At 51.8% G+C, this 15,495-nt stretch overlaps 1 protein-coding gene across 11 annotated transcripts in view; it reads right to left on the bottom strand.

Annotated features, from left to right (window-relative positions):
* Positions 1–15,495, bottom strand: part of GATAD2A (GATA zinc finger domain containing 2A) — an 83,142-nt gene that overhangs the window by 50,498 nt on the left and 17,149 nt on the right. Inside the window, exon 1 of one of the 11 annotated variants that reach the window (XM_049877534.1) lies at positions 10,649–10,759. The exons of the other annotated variants lie outside the window; for them this stretch is intronic. The gene's annotated coding sequence lies outside the window, so the exon portion shown is untranslated. Of the gene's footprint in view, positions 1–10,648; positions 10,760–15,495 lie in introns of those variants that run through there. 11 annotated transcript variants of the gene reach the window in all.

The raw sequence follows: 15,495 nt of genomic DNA, 5'->3' as shown, positions 1-15,495 counted from the left end.
TCCCTCCTTTCTTCTGCCTTCGAGGCACCTGATCCTTCACGCCACCAAATCATCCTAATGTCCAAAAGCATCCTGTGAACAGGCCCCATCTGCCCAGCTCAACTTCCGACGGTCCAGCCAGTGGATGGGGTCACACCCAGCAGCCCGCCCCCACCCTCCTCAGGTGTCCCCAGAGTGCAAGACCACTCAAGGGCCAGCAGCTCTTACACTGAGGAATCTCAGACAGCATCAGCTAGTTCTTACTCTTACTAATGTTCTTCTCCAAATTACTCCACTCTGCATCTTAGTGGTTGTTTTACCACCCCATCCTCATCCCCAGCGGTCCACACAGCAGCTTAAAATTACACTCAAACACTATGTTTAAGATGACCAGAAATCACACGTCTACATCCAGATGATCTGGGACTTTAAAAAGTGCCCGAGTGTACTGTTTCGGGTGCTCACTACCCCGGACAGGACTGACCTGCAGCCTCAGCTGAACAGGGCCAGGGGACCCTCAGTCGCTCCTGGACCTAGGCTCCCTGAGCCCCCTGGAGGTCTCAGCATGCCTGAGAGTGACCCCACACAGCTAGAGGAAGTGCACATCCTAAAGAAAACGTCAGAAAAGCAAAGGACACGACTCCCTGTGACTGGCTTCTCCCTGACAACCGGCTACCCTGGACAGGACTGACCTGCAGCCTCAGCTGAATGTGGCCAGGGGACCCTCAGCCGCTCCTGGACCCAGGCTCCCTGAGCCCCCTGGAGGTCTCAGCATACCTGAGAGTGACCCCACACAGCTAGAGGAAGTGCACATCCTAAAGAAAACGTCAGAAAAGCAAAGGACACGACTCCCTGTGACTGGCTTCTCCCTGACACCCGGCTACCCTGGACAGGACTGACCTGCAGCCTCAGCTGAACGTGGCCAGGGGACCCTCAGCCGCTCCTGGACCCAGGCTCCCTGAGCCCCCTGGAGGTCTCAGCATGCCTGAGAGTGACCCCACACAGCTAGAGGAAGTGCATCAGGCCCCCTCCTCGGCACTGAAGACATCCCGGAACCTCTGGGCACCAATGCTTCTAGATGATGTTACAATAAGCCTTCTAGAACCACACGTCATCTTAACCCTGTGGAGACACAGTGTATACAGAACAAAGCCTGTGGCCCTGGTACACACACTGTACCCAAGCACAACCTAGAACCCTGACCTGTCCTGGTTTCCACCATCACTCAGCCTTCCCCCTCCCAAACAATCATACAAGAAGGGTGCTGGGACACTTCGCTTTGGAAAACAGGCACAGCATCCTGACTGTCACAACTCTGATGGACTAACATGGGCCTGCCTCACCCCACTTCTTGGGACCAGACCCAGCCTTGTCCGCACTTCCGAAGCTCTGCTTTCCCGCAGGACACTCCGTCCTAACCTCACCTTGGCCACGGACTGGGCCACTCAGGTCAGGGGCCAAACCAAACCCAGTGCCGTCGAGTCAATTCCGACCCATAGTGACCCTATAGGACAGAGTAGAACTGCCCCAGAGTTTCCAAGGAGCGCCTGGTGGATTCGAACTGCTGGCCCTTCGGTCAGCAGCCGTAGCACTTAACCACTACGCCACCAGGGTTTCCCAGGGTAGGGGCCAGGGAGTGTTTATTGTGGACAACGAGGATGACATTCATTGTGGGCACAAATGTCCCCTTTGAGTGGTCGCCGCAGCCATCATGCCATCCCAAACATATTCCTGAACCACCTGGGCTGGGTGTCACACTGTCCGAAACACAATCCCTGAAGCACCTGGGCTGGGTATCACACCATCCCAACCCAATCCCTAAACCATCTGGGCTGAGTATCCCAAACCCAATTGCTGGAGCACCTGGGCTGGGTATCACACTATTTCAAACACAACCCTGAACCAACTGGGTTGGGTGTCACACCATCCCAAACACATCCCTGAACCACCTGGGCTGAGTATCCCAAACACAATTCCTAGAGCACCTGGGCTAGGTGTCACACTGTTCCAGACACAACCCTGAACCAACTGGGCTGGTGTCACATTGTCCCAACACATCCCTGAACCACCCGGCTAGGTCCTAGGATACTTAAGAGCCCTCTGGCAGGAGGCGAAGGCAGGCTGACGAGCCTGCCTACCAGTGAGTGCCTCTGGGAGAAACACCAGCTCCACCCTCAGTGTCTGAGCAGCCCCTGGGCCTGCAACGAACCAATGAATTCACATGCCTCGCAATGAGAGGCCGGTCTGGGATTGGCAGTACAGGTGGCATCTGTAAGACTGGAGCAACTGGTCACGTGTGATGGCTCACACACAACAGTTCACACCCAACAGCATCTTGGATGAGACATAAGCACGAGCCACCAAGCTGCCCGGGCTCAGAGCACATTTCTGTGCAGGTCGGTTTCAAATGGTCAGATCACTCAGAGACCCCCAACACCACTGGTACCTGAGAGGAAGGGGTGCAAAATGACTACTGGGGTCCCCCTCGAGTTTGGCTAGGACAAGTGGGCATTTCCTTTGCAAACAGGCATGCGTCCTGCGTGACAGGTGACCTCAAACATGCAGTCTCCCTGGGATAACTTGAACCAACTCTAGAAAACAAGCCAGGGATAGCGCCAAGGAATTGGGCAGGGGCCAGAGAGGCGGCAGCTGCCTACAGCAACCAGTCAAGCATCTGGAAAGACATGCCTCGTGACAGCAAGACACACGAGGGGAGGTACTGGCACAGCCAGTCTCACCCACCAACCATCCAGGTGGCCTCGACTTCGCAGTGACAGGAGTCTACTCTCCACCAGGTGTGTCAGCCTCAGGGAACCTGGTGGGCTTTTCACATCAAATAATAAAACCCCCAGTCCTTCTGCTCTTGTGGCAAGTTTTCTGAGTTTGTTTAGTCCTAAATCTCGGACCAAGAGAAAAACTCCCAATCAGAAGAAGCTTCCTCACCTGCTGCTAGAGACACCAGGCATGGCTGTCCCACCCCAGAAAGAGGTCCAACCAGGAAGGAGGCCCTTTACTCTTCTAGTGCTTCTGCAAGGAGTATTTGTGCCATAGAGGCAGGCCTCTTGGGGTCCCACTCCCAACACTGCTGGCCCTGCTTACTCTGATGTGACTCTCAGACGTCAGGCAGAATTCTACAGGAGGCACAAATGTGGCCACTTGACCCTGGCAGGTTCTTGAGTCTCCCTTTACGGAAGGCAGAGGTCACTGTGACAGCACAGTGCCCATGTCCAATGTGGACCAGGATTTCTTTCTTCCACGTGCACACACTGCAATGGCTAAAGTGACAGGCTCAACTTCCACAATGAATAGGCTGACACGCACACACACTTGCACCAGGCACACGCGCACTCACACTTATACACGCACACACGTGCTCACCATGCCACATGCACGCACAATCGGTTCCAAGTACCCCTGCACAACTTATGCTTCTTCTGGTTCCTCTCCACGCTTACACCCACTCAGAACTGAGGCTACCTCAGCCTGCAGTCAGACATCACCCCACCCATCCCTGGCCCTGCATGCCCCTCCGACACTCCCTGTGCCTCGGTTTCTATGCCGCGGGGCTGCCAGGAGCTGTCATGATACACAGCACACTGGCACCCAGCAGGGCTGAGGCTCCACCACACGCACCTCCCAGGCACGTTCCCGGGAAAAGCAAAGGACCAAAACTGTGACACCTGAAGCCCCTGAGGGTCGATTCAGACCAGGGACCAGGTCGCAAGGTCACTGACAACTGCCCTGGCCTCGCCCAGCAACATGTGCAGCCTCTGGCTGTGCTTGTGAGGAGAGTAGAGGCTGATCCAGAAAACAATGCTCTAGGAGTGGGCAGTCCCCATGCGGCCCCACCTAGTCACCCCCAGGAGCCATTCAAGCCCCAAGCCCCGGCCCAGCGCCACCAGCTGCCCATCAGTGAGGGTAGCCTGGGCTGGAATGAGCTGGAGGGGAAGGGCACAGGGGCTCAGCATGCACTGTTCATTCGCTAACTACGCACAGCCTGGGCCAGTCTCGCAGGGACCCTCAGGGCCAGTCTCACCTCCACCTCCCCTAAGAGGCCCACCCCAGAGACCCCTCTCCTACCACAGCCTGAGGCTGCCCCCCTCTGCATCCGGCCACCTGTCACAGACCCAGACCCTGTCCGTAGGACACAGTGATGCACTGCTAGAGAGGGCCCCGCTGTCCCCAAGCCCAGGCCTTCCTGGGTGAGCTCATCAGGCTGGTCTTCCTGGACAAAGTTACTGCTGGGCACAGAGTACAAATGCTATAGAAAAACCCACTTGTGAACGCTGTAGGACAGAGAGAACTATTTTTAATATGCTGAAAGAAGATTTTGTTACTAAGGGAAGACAAAGAGAAGTATAACAGTGGCTAACGCTTACTGAATTCTCTGTCCCTGCCAGCCTTGTGCCAAGCACTTGACATACCTAATTTCATTTAATTCTCCAAACTGCCCAGGTACCTGCTATTACTGCCAAACCTCACACGAGGCACCTCCATTACTACACACACACCTCATACGAGATACCTCCATTACCACCCATACCTTACACAAGGCACCACCATTACTACCCGCACCTCACACGAGGTATCTCCATTACTACCCACGCCTTACACAAGGTACCTGCCATTACTACCTATACCTCACACGAGGTACCTCCATTACCACCCATACCTTACACAAGGTACCACCATTACTACCCGCACCTCACACAAGGTATCTCCATTACTACCCACGCCTTACACAAGGTACCTGCCATTACTACCTATACCTCACACGAGGTACCTCCATTACCACCCATACCTTACTCAAGGTACCACCATTACTACCCGCACCTCACACGAGGTATCTCCATTACTACCCACGCCTTACACAAGGTACCTGCCATTACTACCTATACCTCACACGAGGTACCTCCATTACCACCCATACCTTACACGAGGTACCAGCATTACTACCGGCACCTCACACAAAGTACCTCCATTACTACCCACACCTCACATGAAGTGCCGCCATTACTACCCACACCTCACACCAGGTACCTGTTCCTGTTATCACTATCCCCTTTACACGAGGTACTTCCGTTACTACTCCCACTTCACATAACATACTACCATTACCACTCATGTTTCACAGATGAGAAAACAGGCTTACCCATGGCTACATGGTTAATGAGAGATCAGATGAGACTCAAGCCCTGGTGAGCCAGTCTCCTAGGCCCAGTCAAACCTGAACCACTGACCAGCAAAGGAGTGACTCCAAGACCACCCTAGGGCTGGATCCATCTCATGACTCAGGGAAAACTTCCAGAACAAAAACACAGAAATCAATACAGATGGTGAGTACACCTCTATTGAACTGATGGAGCCTCCAAGAGAAATGAACACCATCGCACACACCACATATGCAATTGTTCAATGGCTCAGTGTGTCTCGTCTTTTCTAAAAGACACTGACCTGTCTCTGTTGACCAAGTACTTGTTTCTGAGCCCCTATGGCCAGTTTGGAAACCCTGATGGCGTAGTAGTTAAGAGTTCGGCTGCTAACCAAAAGGTCAGCAGTTCGAATCCACCAGAAGCTCCCTGGAAATCCTATTTGGCAGTTCTACAGTTAGACTCGATTCGACAGCAACAGGTTCGGGGTTTTTTTTTTTCTTTTTTGTTATAGCCAGTTTACAAGCCAGGTCTGGGTCATAAATCAGGACCAATTTTCATCTTCACTCCAACAAACTCACACACATGCCAACCACACTCCACATAGCAAGCTGGGTCCATGACGGAGCATGTGGAGGCCGCCCTTCTTCTCTCAGTAGACATCACTAAGCACTCAAAAAGTGTGGGGCAGTGACAAAGCAGACAAACTGACCGGAGGAGAGCAGAAAGGTCGAGGATGGCAGGGACCCACAAGGGCCAGGCAGACACTCTGCCAGGGCATAGCCGGTGTACTGCCACCCTGCCTGACTCCTCACTCCCACCCTGGAGCCAACATCAGGACCCCGAAAGACAAGGTCTTGGTAATTACCAGCCAGATGCCACTTGGTGACCTGAGCCATTTTCCTCCGGATGCCAAGTCTCAGGGCTCTGTTCCTTCCATAGACCCCTCCCCTCTCTCAAAACCAGTTTCCTGCAGCAGTGGGACATCCACCTGTCTTCTCTCAAAATCGACCAAGAGTCAGGACTTGAAAGCATTTGAGCAATGCATGAAACAAGGAAGCCTTCTAAAACCAGGAAGCAGCAGCTGTTGGAATAATTCATTTGGATATTTCAGAAGAATGTCTTAATGGCTCTGGGTCTTTCTGGAAAAGTTTCCAAAAACCCCCAGCTGGAAAATTCTTAGAATCTAGAAAATGCAGGTTACCAACAAGCTCCCAGGGCTCGTCCCTGCCACTCGTAACGGTTGGGAAGCTCTTTCTCATGCAAAGTTAAGATCTGTGTCCATCCATCTGTTGCTCACTCACCCTTGGGAGCAGAGTAAAACAAACTTTTCCTATGTGCACAAGATGGTCCCCTAGATATACTTTCAACGATGATCTTGCACACTTTTATGTAACACAAAGCAGCACCAGTCTGGGGACAAGTGTGCGTGCAAGGACAAGCCAAGCTCTGCCCTGTCCTCTTGGAGCTGGCCGTGACCATGCAGGGCCACAGTCGTACCCTCTGCACCCACGATGTGCCGGATGGGTCACACAAGGTGGGTAACACGGGGGGCCTCCACTGCAACCCACTGCAGCCACCAGCTGGGCTATCTCACCAAGCAGCTGCCACTGCCCCAGGATACCCTCTGCAGGACCAGCTCACCATACCTTTGCCCAAATTCCCACAAACTCAGCCTTGGGGCCTGGGTTGCTCTCCTGGGCACCCTCCACAGACCTCTCCTGCCCACCCTCCTGCTCACACAAAGCCCTGAGCCACCAAGAGCAGGAACGGCCCCTTTCACCCATTACTGGACCCCAAGCGTATGGCGCAGGCCCAGCAGGAAACGGACTCCAACAGCTGTTGACCGAACAGATGAAATACGTCCTCAGTCCATGGAACCCAGCTAATCAGGCCCAATCTTCCTTATCGTGTCCCTGGCACCTGTCCCTGCTTCTTATTCCCCATCAGGCAAACTGAGGGCCCTGTGAGCTCTCACACCCCGCTGTTACCCAATAGCCTTTGTCCTGGCAGCCTCCCTGACCAGTTCCAAGTCCACACTCTCCTGCTCAGAATCCTCAGGGACCTCCCTGCTTTTAGGATGAGGTGTAAGTGGCTTCATACTTAAGGTCTCCAGTAATCAGTAGAACCTATGTTCTCAGAGCTTGTTTCCCACTGCAACTTCACCTAAATCCAGAGGTCCCAGTGTGTGCTCTGCTCATTGTCCCACTCTGGCCCTTGTAAACGGTTTTTTCTAGCCACCTGCCCTGAACCTTCTCTACAGACGCTGGAGTTGCCCAAGACTGAAGAAAACAGTCTCTTCAAAGCAGACCAATGAGAGCTGCCCAAACTTTTCCACATCAGGCATTTAATAAAAATCGTGCCTGTACAGAGCCCTGGGGTAAAACGAGGCTACTCAGTGCCTGAGGCAGGGGCCGCCTAGGCCACGGCGACTCTCCACGCTTTCACCCCAGAGCCTTCCGGCTCCCATGTCCATGGCCTGGTGCCTGCCTTGGTGATTTCACTGTGTGGGGATGCAGTGGCCATGCTGCACGCCCACAGGGCACCTACCACATAGTTTAGACTCTTGAACGTCAACAGACTAACATTTAAAAGATAGTTTTAAAAAAAACAACCAGCAATGGCCCATGGACTGCTTAAGAGCAAAGTTTCCCTCATCTTCCTAAGTAATTTATCATTTAAGTCTCTTTTTCCTTCTGCACCAAACCAGGGTGACGGAGCAGACAATGTCACAGGAGACGGGTGGGGTCTGAGCTGCTCACCGGAGCTCCTTTCTCCACGTGGCCATGTGCCCACCTTGGCTGCCTTTTGTGGTAGATTACCTCATCTTGTCCTGTGACACCCTCCCAGAATGGGCAGTCCTGTGCCTGATGGGGTGGCAGCAGAAAGATGCTGGTCACTTCTGAGCAGCTCACCGATGGGCCTTTGGAACCCACCAGCTGCCCCCACCCTAATCTCTCCTCCAAACAAAACACGTTCAATTTACTTAACCAGGTCTCCTATGATACGGTTTAAGGACCACTCCAACGGCCAGAGTGGACTCCTCATGTAAAAAAGACATGCAAGGCCTTCCCTAACATGTTTTCAGACTTCCTGGGTCGTGCAAACAGTTAATACGCTAGGCTGCTAACTGAAAGGTTGGAGGGTTGAGTCTACCCAGAGGGGCCTCAGAAGAATGGCCAGGCAATCTACTTCTGAAAACTCAGCCACCGGAAACCCTACAACGCATAGTTCTACTCTGACACACATGATGTTGCCATGAGCTGGATGAGACTTACTCTTGGCAAGAGCCTTTCTGTAGAAACATCTTTTAGTTGCCTGGCTGCACTGTTTTAGAGCCAACCAGTGCTCTCTGCCAGCGTCCAGGCCCCTCGTACCCGGGAACGGCCAACTGTTGCTCCGTGCTAGAGGGGGACCCAACTTCCATGCCTGCTCCTCCTGATGTTGAGAGCCAATCTTCTGAATCTTGAAACAGTCACCTGCATATCATCTGAATGATATCTACAAACTCATTAAGTGCCATCCCTTTCTTCTAATAGACAGAGAAAGCAGTTTTATGGTCTTGAAATTTAAAGCCATCACCCACTCAATTCCAGAACTAGAAACACTCTACTGCTTAAAAAGGTAGCCCTGTAGCTCCAGAAGCCCCTAGGTGTATGTCCTCCTGCCACACCCTGTCCTGTCCTCCTGCCTCAGACCCCTAGGATGACCTCAGGGCTCCAAAGGACCTGCCTGAGGAAGGAAACCTACCAAAAGACCTTCCCAAGTGTCGAGGAACCAGAATGTTCAAATAAAGGAAAACAGACAACACTGTAAAGAAGTAGAGTTAGGACACGAGCAGTCACGAAAGCCAGGCAAACTCAGGAGGGAGGCTCTGGGAGGGAGCAGGGCTATGTCCCAGCCCCGCTCTGCCGTCAGCCCTGGCAGGCCACTCCCTACCCCCTTCTTGGGCCTCGGTGTCCAGCCGGCAAAATTAAGGGCGGTCCAGCACATCTTGAAGTCTGTGTGCCATGTGCTCGGATGTCAGAACCAAGTATAGAGAAGAAGGTTGCTGTTGTTAGCTGCCGTCAAGTCAGCCCTGATTCATGGAAACCTTATGTATAGCAGATCAAAATGCCACCCAGTCTGGCAGTAGTTGGTTGCAGATCAAACCCCTGTGATCCACAGGGTCTTCACTGGCTGATTTTCAGTTTTAGTCTAGAAGCTCTGCTGATATCTGTTCAGTATCACGGTAACACACAAGCTTCCACTGATAGATGCGTGATGGCTGCGCATGAGCGCATTAGCTGGGATTCGAACCCAGGTCTCCTGTGTGGAGGGTAAGAATTCAACCACAAAACCACAACTGCCCCCAGTGAAAAAGCTAGTCACGGTGAATCCTAAATCTGTCTACTGTTCAACCACCAAAAATATTTACATCTCTAACGCCACGTCCTGACAAATAAACACAAGTAGACAGGAAGGCTGAAACTACATTTCGATCCAAATTCAGTATGTCAACGTCTATGTCCAAAGATGATCTCAAATGATGACAATTTCTTCCCCTCTCCAGATTTCAGTACCAGACGTGGCCTAACCATGGGAAACATTACCAAACGAGGTTTGGGGAGGGGTAGCAGGAGACATACGACCCACAGCAAATTGTGGAAAGGTCAGTTTAGCAAATAATCCATTAAGGAAACAACCGTAGGAAACCTGCAAACTCTACCAGGGGTCCAGATGGCCTAAGAGATTCCCTCGTATTGACCTGACTACACGATCTTCTGAAAGAACCACCCCATTAAAGCGAGAAGGGGTACTAACCCTTTATATTACAAAGAATATAAAAACATACGTGAGACTATAGAAAACAAAGTTCAAGTGTTCCATCAATGATATGGAAGTCCTGAGAACATCACAGGCCTCCAAGGACTTAATCAACTCCATTCGCGCCTTCAAAACGAGAATTTGGGATCACAATAGAGGGTGCTGGACAGGGCAGGATAAAAACATAGAACAAAATTCAAATTCACAAAAAAAAGACTAGACTTACTGGTCTGACAGAGACTGGAGGAACCCCCGAGACTATGGTCCCAGACAGTGTTTAACTCAGAACTGAATTCACTCCTGAAGTTCACACTTCAGCCAAAATTAGACAACTCTAAAAAACAAACAATACACATGAGAAACATGCTCCTTAGTTCAATCATGCATATGAGACCAAAGCACAACACTTGCCCAAAAGCAAAGAGGAGACAGCAGGAAGAGACGGGAAACTGGACAAACAGAAATGGGAACCCAGGATTGAGAAGGGGAGACTGTTCACATATTGATACATCGCAGGGATTGCAACCAATGTCCCAAAACAACTTGTGTATAAAGTGTTGAATGAGCAACTTAGTTTCACCTAAAGCACGCGCATGTGTGTGCACACACGCATGCGGGTACACACACACACACACACACAACCCAGAATGCTGTTTGCTACACTCCTACCTTAGAGAGCAGAGGGAGTGGTGGTTCAGTGGTACAATTCTCACCTTCCATGTGGGAGGCCCAGGTTCCGCTCTCAGCCAAAGCACCTCAAGCACAGCCACCACGTGTTTGTCAGTGGAGGTTTGCGTTCAGCAGAGCTTCCAGGCAAAGATGGACTAGGAAGAAAGAGGCCTGGCTATTGACTTCCAAAAATCAGCCAATGAAAACTCTATGGATCACAACAGTCTGATCCTCAACTGATCACAGGGATGGTGCAGGACCGGGCAGCATTTCATTCTGTTGTGTGTGGGGTCACCATGAGTTGGGGCTCACGACTACCACCTTAGATAGCACTGTTCCCAAAGCTCCACTACTGAGCAACTGAGGAAAACGTACTTTCTCTGTAGGTGTGAATGAAGCTTGACATTCACAGCGAGAAGAGCTTTCAAGAGTTTGCTGGCAGAGTGAGCTTGCCCAAAACACACAGGAAAAATATCTGTTGTTACAGCCACAAAAATGCACCAACTGGTAACTCAATGATGGGAATGGGGCCTGGAACCTGCTCCCCTCAAGGTCATGCTGAGCAACCTCTCTAAAGTGAAGTGTCTTAAATCTAGTCAAACAGCCACTGACTCAAGGGCTAGTTGCAAAGAAGCACTGCAAACGAAGGAAATTTACGTTTGGTTTATATGCGCAGGTTTTCACCTTCCTTCTGGGTAACTTGACTGACCTTTTCAGGTGAGATCTCCTAACAGCGACCTTCAAATCATTAGGCTATGGTGGGACTATGTCATAAAACTCCTTTTCAGCCTGAGTGTCTCCCTGTTCCGCAGCTGAGGTGTGGGGGAGCAGCCCCTGGTGGACGGAGGCACAGGGGGTGGGACAACCCAACTACCTACAAAGGTTTCCCACTCATCCTCACAGACATTCTGAAGCCAAAAATACTGCCCCCATTTCACAGATGAGAACACTGAGGCGACCTGCCCAAGGTTGAAGAGCGAGGAAGTGGTGGTCACGGAAAAGCCTGTCTGTCCACCTCCAGAGCCACATGAGCTATGAGTCTGGAAGGGGGACCAGGTTAGGGCCAGTCAGGTGGGCACAAGCAGGAGACCTGCTTCCTGCCCAGGCCAGGAGCCAGCTCTTGGCTACCCCTCCTGGTCTCAAGAGTAGCCCCAGAAAATCAGGACATCAGTGTCAGCAAGCCAAGGGTGGAAGAGGCTGTCCCTTCCTTCAGGTGGAGGATCTAGAATCAGAGGTCAAGTGAGCCCCTCAGCAGACGAGTCAGCAGGGGACCCTGACAAGGACACACGCTGGAGGAGCATGCCATCTTCCATGGGTACAAGGGCCAATCCATAGAGCTGAGATGCGGCCAAGTGGCAGTGGAGGGCACGAAGGGACTCTGCACGTATGGTGGCACGGTCCCTCCTGTTATTTGCTCTGGCCCCTCGTCTGGAAGTCACAACAGCACAATCTACTGGTCACACACTGCAGCCAGGCTCCGTGCTGAGACCCAGATCCCAACACAGCCTCCTGAGAAGGTTGTCATCACCCCTTTTAGAAACGGGAAATAGCGTGAGACTCAGCAGAGCATACCACCTGGCCACCTGAGCCAGACTAGCCTCACTGGCCACACGGGACCTCCTGGGTGGCAGGTGCAAGGCCTCATGTGGCCAGTGGCACTAGCCGGCCTGTGCTGAGGAGCAGGATGTCGTTTAAGTGAGCTCACAGACATCACCTCACTGAGGGAGCGTGAAGTCTGGAGGGTCAAGCTAAATGACACAGCCAGCAAGGCCAGTGAGAGGGTGGTGGGGTCTGCAGGCAGAGCTACAGGTGAGGTTGAAAAATTCTTCACCTCAAACAAGCTCAGACCTCTTATAATCCCGGCCTACTAAGGCCCCTGCGACCACACCCCTCCCTCCAGTTCTATCACACCCAACTGAGGCCAATCTGAATCCTAGGAACTCAAACCTGCCCCCAAACTCCTCTCAACAGCATGCCTTTTGGGCACTCACTTGTCTGAGAGCACATCCACCCCAAACATTGGCCTCCGCCGTGTCAACAGGGCTCATGTCTTCAGTGCTTTTACACAAGGTACCCTGGAAAGAGGGTCAGGAACAGGAAGGCAAGTCCCCTGAAGAACCCTCACTGGTGAAGCAGGGGCACCTCCAAGCAGAGAAGAGCAGGGAGGTACAGGGCTGGGTGGACCGGTGCTAAAGACCCTCTCCCCCACCCCCGCTTCCTAAGGCGACCTGTAGGTATTCTACTTGAAGAAGTTCTTTTATCTTCTAAAACACTAACCTACATTTTCATCAAACAAAAAGAAAAGAGGTCATACATACAGCCTGGAGAGTGAGGGGAGACAAGCAGCCCACAGTCTCCACTAGTAAGTCCTGGATCCTGTGTGCCGAAATTGTGGCATGCAGGACCTGGGGTGGCCAATTACTCCACAGCACTGGTCACCACAAGGTGCCCAGTCACTCCATGGCCACCACCTTGACCTCGCTCCTCAGCCTCACTGCTTCCACCCCTTGGCCACCACATGGAACCCAGAACCTTTTCTTTTTATCTCAACCTTCTTAAAACACTGTCCCTCACTCAATACAAGAGTGTAGGCTCACTATTAACATGAAGCTTTTAGTTACCTGAGCAGATGCACACTGAGAGGCCGTTTCACTTGCCTGCTAAAACTGCAAGCAACTCAAGAACATCTGCTCCAAAGAGTGACCATACTTACAGGCGGCAGTTCTATCAGACAGAACGTGGCACCGCCGACCTGTTCTCCTGGTTCCACATTCTTCCCAGCTGACAACCGCTCCTCAAAAACCCCACGATCCTAGACATCCCACAGCGACGGCTCACAAACATTCACCCACTGACCTGCTGCTGCTTCAAACTGTCCTTTCTCTGCCTCAGTTTTCTACAAGCATGAACTAACTAAATCATCAGGAGGGGAGAAAGTCTAGAAAAAAAAAACACCCTGCCCTCCCATGTGACAGCACAGAAACACCGCCATCCATGCAGGAAGTCCTCCGGATGAGAACCCAGGTGCCTGGCTCTTAGGCCACTGGGTGCTGGCCGTTCACCTGAACTCAAGGATAAGGGCACGAAGTTTTGCTTCTGTTGGGAACTCACATAGCCCAGACTCTGCAGAATGTTCTTAATTTTCTCCCCAGAGAATGGACATGAGAAAACACTGGCACTCTTCAGAGCAGCTCCTCTGCTTTGCCACATCCTCTGGAGTCCCTGGGCAACCGAAACGATTAAGCACTCAACAACTAGCAGAAAGGCTAGCGGTTTGAGGCCATCCAGAAGCATCTTGGAAGATGAGCCTGATGATCTGCTTCTGCAAGGTCACAGCCTTGAAAAGCCTATGGAGCAAGTCTTACTCTGCACACGGGGCCTCCATGCACACCAGACTCCATCCCCTGCTTTCCCAAACCCAGCAAGGTTCTGCTGCAAAGCCTCCGCACCCCTGCATCCCCCTTCAGCGACACCCCAGGCTCTCAGGGAAAATCCTAAACCCTACTCCCTCCGCTCCAACCACAAAGGTCTTCTCCCAGCCCAAGCTCTCTCTGCATAATCACTCTCCCTTCTTCTCTTCACCCAGTCCACCCATTAGGGAAAGCCCCGCTTGGGCCTGCCCACCGGGTTCTGCCACCTTCTCTCCTTGGCCTACCTTTATGAGATTAATCACAGTTTCTTCCCCGCTAATCCCTCTACCAAGCAGGGATTCCTAGCACAGTGCCGGAGGCACGGTAGGCACACCAACAGTTATTGAATGAATCAACCCAAAAATCACTACTTGCAGTGCCAGAAATTCACAAAATAAACGATGCAGAACAAGAGAGGCGCTACTGCAGCGCTGAGAATCAGAGTCTTTAAAAGGTGTTGTTACTCAAAGGTTCCTATCTTTAAAAGAAATTAGAAAACACAGTGAGACCCAAAAGTTACAAAATAAAAACAAAGTACTACTAATCCTAATCCAGAAATGTAGTGTTACCATTCAGTATAAATCCTTCCAGAACTTGTTCTACCTGGTAATTTTTCTTTCTTGCTATCAAAATATAAGCTCTTGAGATCTGCCAAATGAAACTGCATTAGAGATGACTGGACATTAAAAAAAAATGATGTCATCGGAGTGAAAGAACAGCGAGTCCAGGTTATAGCGCACAGCCTGTGGTCCTCTGTTGGGGTCTTTGGGACCCAGCCTCGGGACTCCAGAGGGAGAAGAAGGGATGAAAAGGAAGGAAAGATGAAGGGCCAGCAAGTCTCCCTCAAAGTCAGAGAGCAGCCATGCCCACAGCCCTAAGTAAGTACTTCCTCGAGAAGAGGACCATCATCCTGCCAAGGCAGGGCTGAGCCAAGTACCACAAGCAGCTCAGGCTGGCCCCTTCAGGCCCGCTGGGTGACTGCTCTTACAGACAAGAAGGTACCACGTCACCCTGGGCACCCCCACTTCCAAACAGAAGTGCAGGGGAGCCTAGACAGGAAGTGTCCTAGGAGCTCCCCCAAAACACACAGTGGGCTCATTAGCAGGAGCACTCCTGGGCTCTGCGGCTTCAGGAGCCTCAGTTTCCTCATCTGTAAGATAGTGATTATTACACACACACCTCCATGGTGTGATCACTCTGGGCACTGGAGATGCCAGTGCACAGTCCTTGGCACACAGAAGGCAGGGATCTCTGATGACTCATACCAGTGCTAAGCCTCCTGCACAGCTGTAGACCCTCCAGCACAGCTATGGTAGGGTCTAAAAGGCCACCGGTCTCTGGCACATACTAACAAACTGATGCCAGCAAACATGTCACAGAACCTAACAGGAAAAAAAACTTGCAGCCACTTCTAACATGACAAGATGTTCAAGACTGCAGCAATCACACAGAGAACTGTCGGTCAGCCCCTCTGTGCTGAG

The sequence above is a fragment of the Elephas maximus genome, chromosome 3 (genome assembly GCF_024166365.1).
Source record: "Elephas maximus indicus isolate mEleMax1 chromosome 3, mEleMax1 primary haplotype, whole genome shotgun sequence".
In the NCBI taxonomy this organism is placed as follows: domain Eukaryota; kingdom Metazoa; phylum Chordata; class Mammalia; order Proboscidea; family Elephantidae; genus Elephas; species Elephas maximus.
Note: the sequence above shows the minus strand (reverse complement) of the source record. Positions and strands in the feature narration are given on the sequence as shown.